Source organism: Ambystoma mexicanum, chromosome 7q (assembly GCF_040938575.1).
Source record: "Ambystoma mexicanum isolate Mex_15411 chromosome 7q, UKY_AmexF1_1, whole genome shotgun sequence".
Taxonomy (NCBI): Eukaryota; Metazoa; Chordata; class Amphibia; order Caudata; family Ambystomatidae; genus Ambystoma; species Ambystoma mexicanum.
Window position 1 is genome coordinate 370,265,451 of NC_090941.1, and position 18,188 is coordinate 370,283,638.

Consider the following 18,188-nt stretch of genomic DNA (forward strand, 5'->3'; position numbering starts at 1 on the left):
ATTGTAAACCTGCATGCGCGGCCGGGAACGAGGCCGGGAACGAGGCTCGCACATGCGCACTCCACTTCACAACGTAACAAATAAGAGACTGATGTCCTATGCAGATCTTTTTATGGGATACATTTAAGTTCTGCAGGCAGTGCTTGTATGTGTTATAAACATGCACATTGAACGGGGAGCCCTCTCTAGTCCCCTGTGTCTGCATGCATTGTGCTACATGGGTTTAGAGGGAGCCATCTACTGTCTCTGTAGGCTTTTTTCCGCAATCTAGCTCTCTCTCACACAGTTACTCTATGAATGTGAAAACTCGGCGTAGAAGTGAGTTGCCCAGCTGGGTAATGGGGATTTTGCAGGTTCACACTGATGGCACAATATTGGCATTTTGACACACTTGTGTGTCAGCAGGTTAGGAGCATATGGGTGAATTTCACAAAGCTGTGTGTGTGGATCACAGTAAAGAAATCTGATCATGGTGGTAATCAAGATGAAAATGGACGGACAGAACTTTGTTCGGACTCATTCCCCAGAATAGCAAGGGTAAATTCCGATCAAGATACGAGGTAAATTGGCACGGCTGCTTGTGGTTCCTATAATTAGACTAGTGGTGGGGGAGACAGGGTTGCTACGGTAACCAAGGTGTAGTGGCAGGGCTGTCTCTTAATCATGATATTGAAGTACTAAAGATTGCTGTTTTTTTTTTATTGAGTCATTATTAGTCTAGTGTAGGTATATGTAATGACATAGCAGGCAGCATGCTTAGGATAGAGGTGATTTTGCAGAGCTACATGTGAGTCCAGCACCGAACCTGGAAGGGCTGCAGCTGGTTACAATAAACATGCATAGGCTGGGTTGCATTTGAAATTCATATTGAATTGACCATGACTGGGGCGCACTGCCATAGCTCTGTGGGCTTCTCCTATAAATACTAGAGAAATAGTGGGCAGGAGGGAGGTCAAGAATTGAAACAGGATTGGATTTACATTATCAGAACTGTGTATGACATGGCTTCCTATACGGTAGCACAGGGTTCTGATTGCAAATAATGTGTTTGGTGGTTTTCAGTTTCACAATTGGAATAATGGGAGCATTGTATTGTCCCTAGATTTGGAATAGCACCAGGTGAATGAGGCCAGGAACGAGTTTACATGGCAATGGTGTGTTTGGAGCCCACGAATGAAATTGAAGCTTTTCGGCATACATTTGCATTGTCTGCACTGGAATAATAAGAGCTGCTTTAGATCAGGAGTGAAGTAGATGTGGTAGCTCGCTTATCTAGGGGCTGCAGATCACAACTGAGGTGTATTGGAGAGCTGCATTTGAGTCGTGATGCTGGATCATAAGTGGATGCAGCATGTTAGCAAAGCACTGAAGCACATTACCACAGCTGTCTGAATCCACATGTGCTGATATCCATTGCACCTCACCCATCACCCGATACACCATAGTCATTTATTGAGGAATCAAGTTAACATACTCAATCTTTATTTTAGTTGACAATAAGGTGATAGTGCACCAGTCTTGACAATCTTGCCGACATTTATTTAAGAACAGTTCCTAGTGGAAATCGGCTGACATTCACAAGGTCAGGGCCAAAGACAGCAGGTGAAGAGCTTTATCACAGTACTCGTTACTGTCAGGAGCCTTGGGCACATCAACATGCAGAGTGAGGCGCTTGCAAGGAACACATACCGTGTGAAGAAATGTGGGTGCTTGGAAAACGAATGCGTAGGGTATTGGTGATATGGACAGACAGTGAGGTGCTTAACACTACTACTGTGAAGCGCTTGTAAGTATACTGCATTCAACACATTTCTTTGGAAAATGGTAGTGCAAAATGGACCACTGGAGCCATTTATTTTCCACATCTTCTTCTAATTAGCTATCTACATCCCTTTAGAAATGGTTGTGATTAGTGAAAAATGGGCTGTGAGTTTACACGCCACCTGTTTAAAAATTCACCAGCCACCACTGGTAGGTGACTTCACACTAACAATAGTTGCTCTCACCTAACCAGACACATCCTTTCTAGAGCTTGCACTACAGAACATGATGAAAAGTTTCATTTGAAGGTCAAGTTTGAACATTGATAAAGATGAGCTGAAAGTTGAAAGGGTTCATGGTCTGTACCACACTTGAAGTCATTGAAATTGTCTAATACATTCTCAGCACATGATGCTGACCCTTTAGCATTATCAAGAACGTGTACTTATGCAAAGGAAAAAGGGTGACTTGTTAGACAGATTCATGCTATATTTTTGGCATAGAGGATGATTATAGGACGTTGTGGAAGCATCATGCTTTTCGGACACCTACAAAGAATGCTTCTTTTGAAAACTCGCTTCTTGGATTAAACATCTTACCCACAGAACTAGTAGTGCACACCAAGTCAATAAAAATGGCATCATTCATGGAAATGTCCTTGCAGACAGGGCAGAAGGGGAGGCTGGACATTCCTTTGATCCCCTGGCGGCAAAGGTTATTGCCTCAGATAAAAGTGCAGACAATTAATCAAATGTATCCTATAATTGATGAACTGGAGGAAATTGAATAGAGCAAGGCATGGTGCACTTTTCACACGGTAAGCCGTGGCATTCATACACTCAAAAATCACTTCTGTATTATGTTACATGTGTGCTGTTTAGAATGGATGTACCTGATTATTTCGAATACGAACATTTTGAAGAAGAAAATCTTGCATTCTAAATGTTCGTATTCAAAATAATTACCCTAATGGTCTTTCAACACCCTGCTCTCCACACCCCCTTATTTACGTTTTGGTGGCACACGCCACTGTGTGCCACAAAGTCGCTGCAGGGCCAGTTCCCTTCACTTCCATGGATGGGAACTGGCTTTGCAGGGTCCTTTACTTGTTTTTCTTTTCAAAACGTTTTTGTTTTGTATGCTGGGGACAGCGCCGCCAACCCCGATTCCATTATAGCAAACAAAGGTGTTGGGGACACCACAGTAACCCCTGCTTCTCTTGTTCGCTAACATGAAACCGAATGGTTGGAATTTTCGGCATTTTGGGCTGTACGGTATTTTGGGTCATTACCATTTAGAATTGAACATTTGAGCAGGCTCTGTTTTGTAGGCTACGACAGAATATGGAAAAAGGTAAACATGAGGAGGAGGGGGCACACTCAATGTCCTGCACCCATTTTGCATAGTTCCAGTTTGCTAGTTCCAAATACTTGCCCCCTTTTCACAGTAGGGACAAATATTAAGTTCAAATTCCATCCATTTCAGCTGGATGTTTGTAGATAGGTTTTTCATGCTTACTTAGGTACAATTTCATGAATTTATTTGAAAAATGTCGAAGAAAACATATATCATAAATATTATGCAATACTAAATATAATGCTATCATATAGTATGCGAAATACACTTATGAATTCAGGGGATTCATCGAGCAGCGGGTGTTTATTTGTTGGTAACCTTTCAACTATTGTGTTAAGCGCTGCACGGGAAGTAGTCCTTTCACTGTGCAACAATGTGAGGGCCAACATAATTGCAGACAATGGGTCCGGAGGCTGTTCTATGATGCTAGCAGGTCTTAAAGAGGACTCTTAAGTAGGATGTTTAGTCTGCATTGCTGCCAGGGCTTGTGGGATTTTGGCCAGAGGGTTGGGGTCCTGGTCCATGCGGTTCAGCCGGGGAACAGAGAAGGCTCTTCAATCTTTAAAGAATTGTACCTCATGTAAATGTTCGCTCTTACAGACCTCTCCTAGTGCGTCCTGGGAAGAACATTAGAAATATGTTCAAACCAACAAGGACAAAGCTAAGGGGTAGAGGAAACAAGCTCAGGAGACCAACCAAAGGCTGCAAAGAAATTCACAATTAGTTAAAGATTCTCAGTAAATTGAGCATATAAATAAGCCCATAACTATGGGCCCGGGGCATTACCTGAGTCGGTAATGCCCCCGCCGCTGAGGGCATATAGCTTTTAGTAACCCGGCCTGCAAAAACTGCGTGACCAGGGCACTAAAACCTTTATTTTTTGTTCGCGAAACGCTGCAGCGTTTAGGGAAAAAAAAATAAGACGTCAAATAAAATGGCCGCCATGGAAACGGACCAAGGCATAGAAGGTAAGTGGGGTGGGGAGGGCAGGGAGGAGGGAGGAGGGAGGGGAAAAAAAAGCCTTTACTCTGTCCCCGGCGGGGGGAGAAGGTAGCCTCTCAGCCTTGGGGAGGCTCGGAGCGGGGATGGCCATGCTACGAGCCTCCTCACTGGCTGAGGGGCTGCCACACCCCCCGCCGGGGACAAAGGCTTTGGAATACCGACAGAGGGATTCCCAGCCTGGTAACGACTCGGCGAGGGCCGATCAGAATGGCTCTTTCATTCTGATTGCACCCTCGCGGGGTACTAATATAGCATAATTGTTTCATTGGTTTCAATGGCAGTATTGAGTAGTGGCTATCATAAGTCAATGTCATGAAGAAAATGCATGATTTCCAGTATTGCAAGTCTTGGTGACATGCATAATACAGAAGAGTCTGAATCACAGGAAGGTCTTGGCCAGGCCATGTAAATTCTGATTCACAGATAGAGGCCAGAAGAGGAAACCCAAGGACAACCTAAATGGCATGGGTGTTGGAAACAAGGAAGAAGAAGGACATCAATGGAAATGCGATGACTAGGCAAGACAACTATCCCTGTATACAAAAGCTGTGCTGGTTATCATGATCATACAGTGGTTATTAACTTTAATTAATATTTTGTACACACGTGGAAATAAATTCTTGTAGTGGTGGCGACCCCTCAGTAAAAACATGGTTCCATATTGTACATTTCACCAATCATGTTTTGATATTAGTCCTTATGATGGCTTTTTGAGGATCTACTGGGCAATTCCCCCACACCGTAGTCACAAGTCAGAGAACTGTAACATGAGCTCCAACTATGGCCCTGGCTCTTTAAGAGACCAGTCTAAAGGGCAGTGTGCCACTGTTTTACAACCCAATTAAGATGTAATGTGCACCAAACCATGAAATTCTCCAATGTTTTCAGGTCGCATTTCCATTTGCACAGCCCTGCTATGCCTGAGTTAGGTCTCTGGCAAGTGGAGGGAGATCTGGTCAAGGATTTAAAGGATTTGCCTTCAAATGGCCTCATTATAAGTTTGCCGGTCTGGAAACTACAGTACCGGTAAGCTTGCCAGTACCGTACTTCCCAGACCGGCAAACTACGAGTTGTGCTCGTGGGTGCCTTTCTGCCCGCAAGGTCGGACCTGGTGGGCAGAAAGGCACCCGCGAGCACAGGTGCATCCAACCTCCCCATTCCCATTTGGCCCTATGGGGCTGAATGAAATGGGGAGCATCTTTTTTCCGGCACTCGCAAATGGGCAATTACCGGGTCCAGCAGGGCCGTAATGACCCAGTAATTTCCCATTTGCGGGCGCCGGAAAAAAAATTACACCAGCAGCAGCTGTGCCTGTATACCACTACCGCCGATGTCATAATGAGGCCCAAAGGCTTGAGGAATAGAAATGTTCTAAACTAGCAAAGGAAAAGTCAAACCCAGCTGCACGGTCAACCATGCTCTCAGACAATCCTCTTGGCCAGCTCCTGTTCACAGGCTAGCCAGAGAGTGAGAATATGGTGAGCACAACTCCACTGGGATCGCTCCCACATGTCAAGCACCAAAAAAGAAATCAAGATCTTGTTGGCACAAATTGGAGCCTGGTCCTCAGCCCCATGGAGAAACGAGACAGTCCCATCAGCTAGTGTTAAAACTGTGGTAAAGAGAGAACGTATCCAATTTGATTCACTCATACACACTAAATTCATAACACATGAGGCCTATTAAGTGTGGGACATATCCAGGTGCAGGGCAAATGCCCTATTTAAATACTGAGTCAGTTCAGGAGGCCGTGAGTGCTTGGAGAAAAAGTGGCAGAGTGCATATGGAAGCAAATGGAGAGGAGAGCATATAGTGAGGGAGATGCTTTCAGAGTAAGAAGGTGTGATGAGGAGGAGAACGGATGATGAAGGAGAGTAGGGAAGGAGAAGACAGACATATGAGGGTGGATATGATTTTCAAGAAGAGGATGAGAGACCAATATAAGTGGCCTGAGGTGATTTTAAAATAGGAAACGAGGAAAGACGGAGAGTGGTGCCTGGAGGTGTTAATGAAGGGGGAATAGGAAGAGAGACAGAGAGGGATTTTTGGTTTAGATGGAATATTTCAGAATTCAAAGTTTTGAACTCTAATCCTGAAAACTGTTGCCATGAATAAAGCAGAACATTTTCACACGGTGGAGCATCAAGGATGTACAGGCAATGCATAGGAGTAGTCACGAAAGCAGAAAGGCAGCAGGAGTGGTTCTCTTAGCATGTGGTGAGAGTTCAAGGGACAAAGAGAGAGATGGATTGTAGGTGGTGGAATCAAAACTCTTATACAGGAAAGTGGTCAGATGCGAAGAAACATACCTGTGTAAAGTGTGATGTAGTCTATTGGGGCAAAGAGGACTAAGAGATTCTGTCCCAAATTTTACCTCCCGCATAGAGCCATGGTACAATTGCAAATCCAGACCAGACATGGAGAGGCACAATCTCACACCGAAGTGACCAAAAAGGTCATGAAATCAGAAAGATGAAACAAATCATGATAGAAAATATAAATACATATGTTGAGATTTCAAATCCCAAGATAGATTGTGACCTGGGGAGATGGATGAAAAACCAAAGATAAACATGTCAATGAATATTTTACTCAATTGGAAAGGGGATCAACCATTATTTGCTAGCTTCAGGATGGGTACCTTTAGGGTTAGTGCATTTACCAAATCATGGGGTAACATCGGTATCATTAACTGACCCATATGAGGTTTAAGTGAAGAGACAGTGACTCATTTTATGTTTTTATGTCCTTACCTACTTAGTCTGAGGACTTGTCTTGTTCCTATGTTACATGCTGTGGGTAATCGTATGACAGCTCATGAAATGACCTTTTGTGATTACACTGGCAATAGGAATGCTGTACCACTAACTGCAAAATACATCCATCGAAGCAGGTTGCTAAGAAAGAAATCTATGGCAGACTGATTAGATGGAGGTCTGTTGCATTAGTCAGCGTACTACTTAAATCATATTTGAATGTGCACTGTATAAGATATTTGTGTGTGAAACAAATGGCTTATTGTCATTAGGACACCATAGGACATTGGTTCATAGATAGGAATACTTTTTAGGGGCTGCAAGATTTCTCTCCTCTAGTTCTCATGAAATAAATATTTTTTTTATTTTTTATATGAACATAGATTAATTAATTCTATTAAGATTGTTATTTAAGAAATAACATGTTAATATATAATAGCATTGCATTTGTAACTATGTAACCATCCTGTATTATTGTTTTTACTGTACTGTTTTTATTGCTATATGTTTTGCTTACTGCTGAATAAAGTTGACTTGACTTGAGAAGCCACTAAACATTATATAGTGAGTTCATTTAAACTGCCTTCCACAAGTTTAAAAAAAATATCAAATAAACTACTTTTTACTATTTTCTTTGTGCCTAGCCTTTTTATGTCCACTCAACTTTTTCACTGTTCCCTTGTCTGATATAATAAATTATGGAATACCATAGAGGTGGACCAATTGGTGCAAAATGAAGAAAGCAATTATTGCAGCTTTGGGTTAACCAATACAGAGAATAAACTACTCAGACTTTAACAACAAATCTACGCAACCAAAACAAAGGTAACAGTATCCTCAACTGGCAGATTTCCAATATGATTTGGGTTATGTTGTGCCATGAAGAAGGGATAAGTATCAAGGGTGCAGAATAGTATATATAGAGCGGCCGTGAGCCAAGGCCGTGAAGTAAGGCCATTGTCCCTCTCTGCAGCTGCTCTGTGTCCGAGATCCACATCAGGACACACATCAGGATTTATAGACATGCAGGAGCATGTTAGCACCCTACACCATGCAGGCGGTAGAAACCCTGCAAATATGGCTGCACCAGTAGCCACCACCAGCAATATAGTCCCACTGGGTCCTTCCAAGCCATCCAATTGGCCCATCGTGCCTGATAGGCAGCCTTCCCTCCAAAGCCGGAAGGCAAAGCCGGCCATGATCCAAGGCCTTGAAGTACGGCCATCGTTGCTCTTCGCAACTGAGTTGCGTCCGAGATCCACATCGGGACCCACATCAGGCCTTCCGGATATGCAGGAGCATGTTAGCACTCTACACCATGCAGGCAAGAGAAATTTTACAAAGATGGCCACACCAGTAGCCACCACCAGCAACACAGCCCCAATGTGGCCTTCCAAGCAATATAATTGGCCCGTCATGCCAGATAGGCACCCTTTGCTTTGAAGCCGGAAGGCAAAGCTGGCCGTGATCCAAGGCCATGAGGTAAGGCCATCGTCCCTCTCTGCAGCTGCGCTGTGTAAAAAATCTACATTGGGACCCACATCAGGACTTCCAAACATGCAGGAGCATGTTAGCACCCTACACCATGCAGGCGGTAGAATCCCTGCAAAAGTGGCCACACCAGTAGCCACCACCAGCAAGACATCCACACTGTGTCCTTCCAAGCCATCCGATTGGACCATCGTGCCTGATAGGCATTATTGGCTCCGAAGCCAGAAGGCAGAGCCGGCTGTGAACCAAGGCCATGAACCAAGGCCATCGTCCATCTCTGCAGCTCTCCGCTGCTCGATGAGTGAGACGAACATAACAACTGTCCCAACAGACATCCTGAACATACACAGTGCGAGCACCCCATCTAAATGCCTAATCGTTGCATCACCAAATGTTTCTCACATATCGCTCAAGTTGCTGAACCTTAATACCAGTGAAAAATATAGTGACCTCCATTCCAAACCATTGGTCTTACTGTGCATGACGCCTAAGAGCCATTAACCCTGCAGCGCCATGTATCCCAACCTTGCTTTGACTCACATCCAGGATCCTAACCACCCAGCAACTCAGTTTAAGGCACCAATCAACATTACTCAAGCTCTACTGGCCATTACCCCCTCCACTACATCTACCTACACATATTACAGACCTCAATCACCCCTCCATCACGCCTGTGATACGCAAATTACAGAGGCTTCCCTAGCCGCCCTAGCCATCAGTGAACTCAGGAATTGCCGTCTACGCCTGAGAATGGTATCTGCCTCCCAACCAGACCATCCCGCCACCATCTTGACAAGAAACTCACACCTCAGAACCAGAACTGGGACCCATAACGAATCTCCCATCCATCACACAAGTCAAGCACATGCACAAAGGCCTACCCCAACAATCTACACTAAGACCAGGACCAATGAGCTAACAGGAGCCACAAGCCTGCCAACACATTCTGTCCCTTCCTCCAACCCACATGGGCTCACACATCCAAAGCTAATACCCTCAACACAATCTGCCATCGTAGACAATCACCACACCAAGCCCACCATTACTAACTCAGATACACCTAAGAACAATATTTAAGACACTCCCCAGAATACAGGAGCCACAAACAACAACCCCCTCGCTGCCCCCAAGTGTAAGGTACTCCATGCCGCTCTTATCAATGCCAGATCACTAGCAGCCCATGCCTTGGACATCAGTGATCTCATCACATCCCAGAACCTAAGACCTCCTAGCCATATCAGAAACCTGGTTCTATCCTGCTGCAGGCCCAGCACTTTTGCTGGCTCTGCCAGAAGGCTTCGCCATACTAAGGCAAGACAGAACTGACTCTAGGGGTGGAGGTGTTGCCATCATTCACAAAGACTCACTCCAATTTGGAATCACCCTTTCCCCAACAGTATCCAACTGGGAACTCTCCTCGCTCAAACTTCTACCTGCCCTCACCTTACACATCATCTACAGACTGTCAGGAATGCAGGGTCCAACACCTCGGAATGAACTGCTCTCCTGGGTACAGCTGGCTACAGCTGGTCACCCCCTACTTCACAACGACATCAAACCCCTCACCTCACTATGAGAAAAGGTACTGTACAAATGTTCACCTGCAATACACTGAAACGTTTGTGGTTTTTGCGAGAGCATTGGCTGTTAGAAGCAGAGGTGTCCTATTTTTTGTTCACGTTTCTCGTGCTCGTGAACCACATTGCTTACGATATGGCAGGTCAGCTGACTTGAATAAAGGCTCCTCCTCAGCTTGAGAGCGGCGCTTCTGAATCTGGTATTCAGCCGTGTACCTTGTTTCTGTGTTTCCTGAACCTCTACCTTTGTCCCTACCCTTCTACAATCCTCTGGCTTGCCATTTCCCCTGAGACTCTGCCATCAAATTGAACTGCTCAACCGGATTGATATCTGCCTCACGTTTGTCTTCATTTACCGCCAGGAACTGTTGCCAACCTGGACTTCTCCAACGGATTGCTTCTGCCTCAAGCTCTGTACTCATTTACTGCCAGGAAACCTTGCCGACCCAGACTGCTTCAATGGACTGGTTCTGCCTCACATTTTGTTTTTAGTCGTCATCAGGATTAGTTCCAATCGGAATTTTACGGAACTCTGATCATCAAGTACTTTGGTTTTGCAGACTTTGGAACTTCATTGGCTACAGACACTACTCAGGGTGCTTGGACTAGAGACATCCTTTCAGCACTCCTCATGCTGTCTGTGTTAGGGTGTTTGAACTGGACTCCATTGCAGGCATCCTCATGCCGGCAGGACAGGGCAAGTTCCATTCCATGCTTCGGATTGATTCTATACAGCACCAGGACTTCTTAGGTGGTAAGATATATCTACACTCTTTCTCGTTTTTGCTCAAGACCTGTGTTCATATTTAGTTTCACACTGCTTTCATTCTGGCCACAGGCTCATGCCCCATTGTCATTAGAACAAGATTTCTTTGTTAATACGAGAATCCAGTCTGGAGAAAACAAGTGAGCTTTTGCTAGTTACTACTCATTGATATTGTCTCTGGTTAAAATCAGCCTTGATTGTTGGTCTTTTACATGCAGCCTCTTTTGACGATCCTGTTCCAGGTTGTGAATTCTATCTTCCGGCTAATCAAACTTTCATACCGTCCGTTAGTACAACTGAGATTTGTATTTGTAGTGAGATATTGTCTGCTACACGACGAGTCAACTGTCATTCATTGTCCAGGCAGGCAACAGGCTGAATAACACAGACCTCCTGGCCCTCCCTTCCCTTTCAAAGAAGAACTTTGACACTCAAAAGGAACCAACCTCAAACCTAACTCTAGAATCATTCTTCTAGAAAACCTTAATCTACGACTCCTTGACACACGACGCAACTGCAGGTACACTTGCAAAGGATCTCAGTGATCTAGGCTTGACCCACCAAGTCTGCGCACATACCCATATCAAAGGGAAATCCCTGGATTAGATATAAGACCTCAACGGCTGAATCTTCATCACGTCCAACTCCCTGTGCCCACGGTCAGACCATCATGTCAGATGCTTCTCTCCTTCCCAGTACTGAAACACTCTTCACCCAATACTAAGAGTTTTCCACCTACTCTAGCATGCAGTTCCAAAAACATCACCAAAGACTCTATCATACCTCTCCTCGCCCATCTTGTATTAACTCACACAGATTCATCAGACCCAGAACTCCTGGCGAACCTTTACACCAACACCATCACTAGTGCAGTTAACACAGTGCCCCCCTCCTTCCGAGAAAAGCAAAACCCTCAAGTTACATCTACTCCTGGTTCTCTTCAGACATTGCTGCCCTACGCTCTAGAAAAAGATCAACGGAAAGTGCCTGGAAGAAAAAACCCTTGACTACCACTAAAGCCACCTTTAGCTTAACCAATGAGTTAAAGTATGCCATTATTGCGATAAAGCCTCCGCTTACACCCTAAGGATATCTAATCCCAATTCCAACTCACACAAGGTGTTCAAAATACTTAAAGAATTGGAGACCCCTTGTGCTTTGCCCAACACCGTCATAAACGATCAAACTTGATGTAGCAGTATTCAGGACGCGATGTGCAACAAAATAACATCCATCCAACTCAAAATTGAAAAGAAACAAGCAGGTACCACCCCCAATGACCAGCATACCCCTCTAAAGCCCTATCAGTTCACTCCTACCTTCAATTTCAGAAAAGTGAAGAGGAGGAGACAGCTATGATACCCTAAAACCCTCGAGGTGTAAAGGGGATGTTTGCCCAGCCACGTTTATCAGACGTGCAGATACCTTAGTGCCCTTTTAACCAGTTTCATTAATGCCTCATTCACCTCCAGACTAGTCCCCAACAGCCTAAAAGAGGCTGGGGTACTCCCATTGCTTAAGAAACCCTCTCTTGACCCTCTCTCTCCAAACAACTATCGTCCAATCACCAAAGTATTGTTTCTCCTAAAGATCTTAGACAGGGTAGCATACTTACCAATTCAAACCTACATTGAAGGACACCACATCCTAGGAACTCATCAATCAAGTTTTCACCCAGGACATGGCACAGAATCGGCCCTCCTTGATTTAAAAATGCAACTGGACTCCTTCAAATATAAAGGCAAACCAGCTATCATCCTCCTTCTTGATATATCAGCTGCCTTCGACCTGCCTTCGACCTGGTAGACCATGATACCCTCTGTCACCATCTTACTACTTCATCCAACTTCTCACCAGAAGCCACCTTATAGGTCACCTCCTTCCTTACCAATAGAACCATGAGAGTCTTCTCAGACACAGACAGTGCCCCCATATCCTGATACCTTGTGGGTTCCCGCAAGGGTCCTGTGTCTCCCCTTCCTTATACAATATCTTTACCAAGCCCCTTTCCACCCTCCTAGACTCCATGGGTGTCTCCTACACCACCAATGCAGACGACACCTAAATCATCTTCCTGCTATCTCGATCCTACTCCCTTACCACCAACAAAATTGATTCCACAATCCAAACCTGGATGGCAAACAACCACCTATGTCTCAATGAAGAGAAAACAGAGATTCTGCTGGTGGGCATCCCTACATTTCTGGAAAAACTTGGAGAAGAATTTAGCTGCTTCCTCAATGAAAGTCTACAGATACCAATCTCCTCCTCAGTAAAACACTCAGAGTTCACTTGCACTTATCAACGCCGCCAGACATTTCCTCTCCCCAGACAGCTGCCTAACCATTGTAAGAGCAATCATCAGAACAAGACTCAACTATTGCAATGTCCTGTTCACTGTAACCTCTCAAGAAAATGTGAACAAACTCCAAGTCGTCCAAAACTATATGCTCAGAGCAGCCTTGAATATATCCAAAATATACCAGAAACCAGAAAAAAAGTCAATTTGCTACCTTTAAGGGAAAGGATAATTTTGAAAACTCTTGCCATCACCCACAATTGCCTGTCCAACACAACCCCACAATACATATTTATTTATGTATTTATTTATTACATTTGTTAAACGCCCCGACTCTCAGGTATCATGGTGTTGTTGCAGACAGCTTATAATACAGTTTATACAGTTTCAGATACAAAAAATACACAATTGAAAATGTTAATACATTTATATTATTTTCAATACTTTGTATAGGTCTACCCTACAGGAGTGGATGTCTAGTATTGGTTGACTAGCCACGTTTTTAGCAATTTTTTGAAACAGAGGAAGGATGCTCTGTTTTTGATGTTAAGTGGGGGCTTGTTCCAATGTTTAGGGGCCATGACTAGGAAGCTGCTACCTCCGGCTCTAGAGCTTTTGAAACGGGGGAAATCCAGGAGGGACTTCTGGTTATATCTGAGTGTCCTCTTTGACACTTTTTTGCTTATTGATTTATTTAAGTATATGGGATCAATGTTGGTAAGACATTTGTAGGTTATGCATAATGACTTGAAAATAATTCTCGCCTTAATAGGTAGCCAGTGGGTCTCCCTCCGGAAGTTAGAGATATGGTCAAACTTTTTGATTCCTAAAGCTGCTCGAAACTATTTGTTTTGCATTAGTTGTAGTTTCCCCAGGTTGGAATTAGTACTCCCTAGTAGGAGTACATTACAGTGGTTCAACTTGGATAGTATTAAAGCTCTGGCTAAGGTGACACAGTTGGTCAGCGTGAGGTACTGTAGATTAAGGGACGATACGTTTGGAAGCATAGGATGTAGATGATGTCAGGGCGTTTACGTGTCTGGTCAAGGTTAGATTAGAATTTAGATAGACTCCTAGGGTTTTTACCTGTTTTGTTACTGGGATCAATGCACCATCTATGTTAATGGTAGAGAAGTTAGGGGGAAGAGCATTGATTTTACTTTGGGAGCCCACAATGAGAATTTCTGTTTTCTCATCGTTGAGGCAGAGACTATTGAAAGCCATCCAGTTTTGAATCATGGCATAGATTTTGTTAATGGTTATGGTATCCCGGTCATAGTCCCCTGAAATTGGTATGAGGATCTGGGAGTCATCTGCAAAGTTAGTGTAGATGACACCCATATCATCTAGGGCCAAGAATAGGAGCTTGGTATAATCATTATAGAAAGTGGTTGAGAGACAGGACCCTCAGGGAACCCCAATGAGGATTGGTATCGGACTGGGGTCTTCTTTGACCATTCTTACTCTGGAGGTACGTTCGGCTAGAAAAGATTTCACCCAGAGGGTGGCATCTTTAGAAAAGCAGAAGTAATTTGCCAGTGTGGCACATAGCTTGTCATGGTCCACTAAGTCGAATGCTGCAGATAGATCTACAAAAGTAGTATACATAATTTGCTGAATATCTGATGGTGTCTATCTGAATTTTCAGATCTAAGAGGGTTGTTTCCATGCTATGGTTGGGTCTGAACCCAGATTGTCTATCTCCAAGAAGCTGGTTCTCTTCAATGTAGTTTTGGATTTGATTATAGGCTATTTTATCAATGATTTTGAGCAGAAATGGTACCGTAGTTATGGGTCTGTAGTTGGTGGGTACTGTTGCATCGAGAGATGTTTTTGTTTTTTAACAAGGGGTTCATCGATGCTTGTTTTATACTATACCTACACTATACCTATGTCAGAAGATTGAAATATCTACATCCACCAGACCAGTAAGGACAATATTTGCAAGCCACCTAAAAAATGCCAAAGACAAAAAGGGCAAGAGGAGCAGGCTCCATCTTTCCTTCAATCACAGCTAAACATTAGAATTTCTTGCCACCTGAACTCAAAGCAGCGTCTTCTTAGGGGCCTCTCTGTAAGGCACTAAAAACCAGTCTCTTTGCATAAACCAAACCACCAGACTGCCTGATTGTGTACTCAATTCAGTGTAACCAGTTGCAACAGCACCCCAATGCCCTTGTGCTTGGCGCTTTACAAATGTAATACATAAATACATAAATAGTATACCAGTTTAAGCAGTGTGGATGCTAGTGTTGATTAGTGTGTCTCATAGGTCAATGGCATGTAGACAATGCACAACTTCAATTATGACCAGTTTTGATGACATACATACTAAACAAGAGTCTAAATCCCAGGAAGGTCTTTGCAATGCCAGGTAAGTTCTGATTCGCTGATCGAGGCCAGAAGAGGAAAATCAAGAACAACCAACAAAATTTGATGGCTAGGGAAGAAAACTATCCCTGTACCAGGGTTGAAAATTGAGGCAAGCCGGAAGCTATTTAGCTCCTGATTCTAGCATTGTAAAGCTTGGTTAGCTTGAAACCATAGCCCACGAGAAGCTACTTGTGGCTCTTGTGGCCAACTGGGGCATTCCAACAATGCACATGTGACATTAACTTTGTGTTTTTGAGAATGTTAATAAAGAAGAATTAGAGCACATCTAATACACATTTAAACGCAATGTTTCATACAACATGGAGACAAAGTTAAAGGAGCATCTCTGGTAGCCTTTGGTTCCCCTGCGGTAGCTCATGCCTACTTGGTGATGCCGGACACCCAGGAGCTGGTTTTATCTCCTGCTCATTGAATCTTAATTTCAAACTCTGAAAAAGGAGATAAGAGGCACCTCAAAGGCAAGACTACTCAGAATCCATGGATGTTGTCTCAATCAAGGTGATTGGAGTATTAGGGAACAATAAGGTTGTGCTATAAGTGTGGTATGCAAAATAGTGAAAACAAATGGTCTACATGCAAGGGAAAACTTGCAGAGAACCAACAAAGGACAACACTATAGCAGAGCAAAAGCAGAATAATGAGAATGCTAGTCCAACGGATCAGAAACCCTGATGGCACTAGGATATATAAGTTGAAGGGCAATGCATGAAACAAATTACAGTTCTGCATAATGTAGAATTTGCAGAGAACACACACCCAGACTTCTGTTGATCCCAGTGCAAAAACAAACATTAAGGGACTTAGTTGGAAAGTGTATGGAAATTTCAGAAATGAGAAAATAATCGCCCATGTTTCTCTCAGATACATATGATTGCAGATACATAGTGAAAGAATCACACACCATGAATTATTATTGTAATATTGTGTTTATGTTCAATTAAAAATAGTGAAAACACCACTAAAACATAAACTGTGAACAAGTGCATATTGGGTAACAAACTAAATGTTTAAATTGCAAAAACACACTTCTAAAGATACCGTTTAAAAGGTAAAGCCTTTCATGTTACATTCTCTTATAAACAAACGAAAAAACTACTGACATCATCCATCTCTTGTTTTGTTTCAACAGGTCGGTTGGTTTAAAAACACGTTCTGTATAAACATAACTCACTATTACCAACTCCTCAAGAAGTTTCATACTGCTACCCTATACCCCAAGGTGTGCTGGCTATCATCATCTGTACAGTGGTTATTAACTTTTATTAATGCATTGTACATACATGGAAATACATTATTATAGTATTGGTAGCCCCTGAGTAAAAACACTGTTTTACATTGTATATTGAAGAGCTCTGTTTGTATTGTGAGTGCATGTAAAAACAATGCATTACGTTTTACTGTAGGGGCAAACATTATGAAAAATATAGCTGCCTTCTTGGCTTACCCCATCCTCAACTTCAACCCCACACCAACAGTGACCACAGATTCAACAGTAGTTGAAAGCATCCAGCACATTTTTTTTGTGAATTGATTGATTGAAAACCGCTAACAAACATTGGCAATTGCAATGTCATTGGTGGGCGAGGCAGGCAAAACAAAAGAGGTAATGGTTGGAAGGTTTAGAATTAATCATAACCTCTGGCATTGCTCTGGGCAACCATCCAGAACATCGTTCTTCACATGCAAATCTCTGGCATGAAGTTCACAGGTCCCTTCGGAAAGCCTGTAGACAGAGGACATTCACAGTTCTCATATTTGACGGACATACCCAGTTTCCGTCATATCAAAATCAGTGCAGCTGGGAGATTGATTCAAAGAGAGATAGGCAGACTAGGAGATATAAATGGTAGGACTACTTAAATTGATTCTCTATGATGGTTCCTCACTTTGTATAATGTTTTGTCTGTCCTTAAGCTACAATGTATCTGTGTTCCTAGATCTATACTTTGTGATTGGATCCTTCAACAAATGACTTGAAATACATACATTAAATATGCACTTCAAATTAACACACTGAATTGCAGTGCAACACTCTGCATGAGTCACATATGCATGTAATTCATAATTAGGACCCCTGACACATTCCTTTATTCTACATTGTTAATCTCATATGTTTACTGAGCCCAGTGATGTTTTCTCATCCTCTGAGCTATCACACTATGGGCCTCATCACAAGTTGGGCGGTAACGCCGGCGCTGTTAGCGCCAGCGTTTATAGCCCTACTGCCAAACCCCCCCGTGCTGATAGCACCGGATCAAGGGTTTGGCGGAACAGGTATTGCCCATTCCCCACTGAGCCACTGAGCCCACACGGAATTCCCCATTCCCCATTGGGCTCAGTGGGGAATTTTCGTGCTCTTACCACCGGCGGTATTAGCGCGCAATTTCAGCGGGTTTCCCCCCCAGCTCAGAGCTGGGGGGAAATCTGCCAAACCCGTGATTTGGTGGACCCTTAAATGCAGCGGTAATAGCGCTACCGCCACATTTAAGGGTTACCGCCAAACTCGTGATGAGGCCCAATGTCTAGAACTTGGAAAACGTTGATATTTCTTTTGTTTTTATCTGATGGGTTTCATACTACGGTGGGACTGGCATGAGGCTGACAAGTTGACTATTTAGTATTGACATCTCTAACAAATGTGCATGCAATGCGCATGGGACTGCATGTTATTTATTTTGCATGTGATTTGCATGTAAAGTACATGAGCTCACAACAATAGAGAGCTGCCCTTGGTATTGATAAACTCACTATGCTCAACAGAAGAACGCAGTGTGCAATGAAAACTA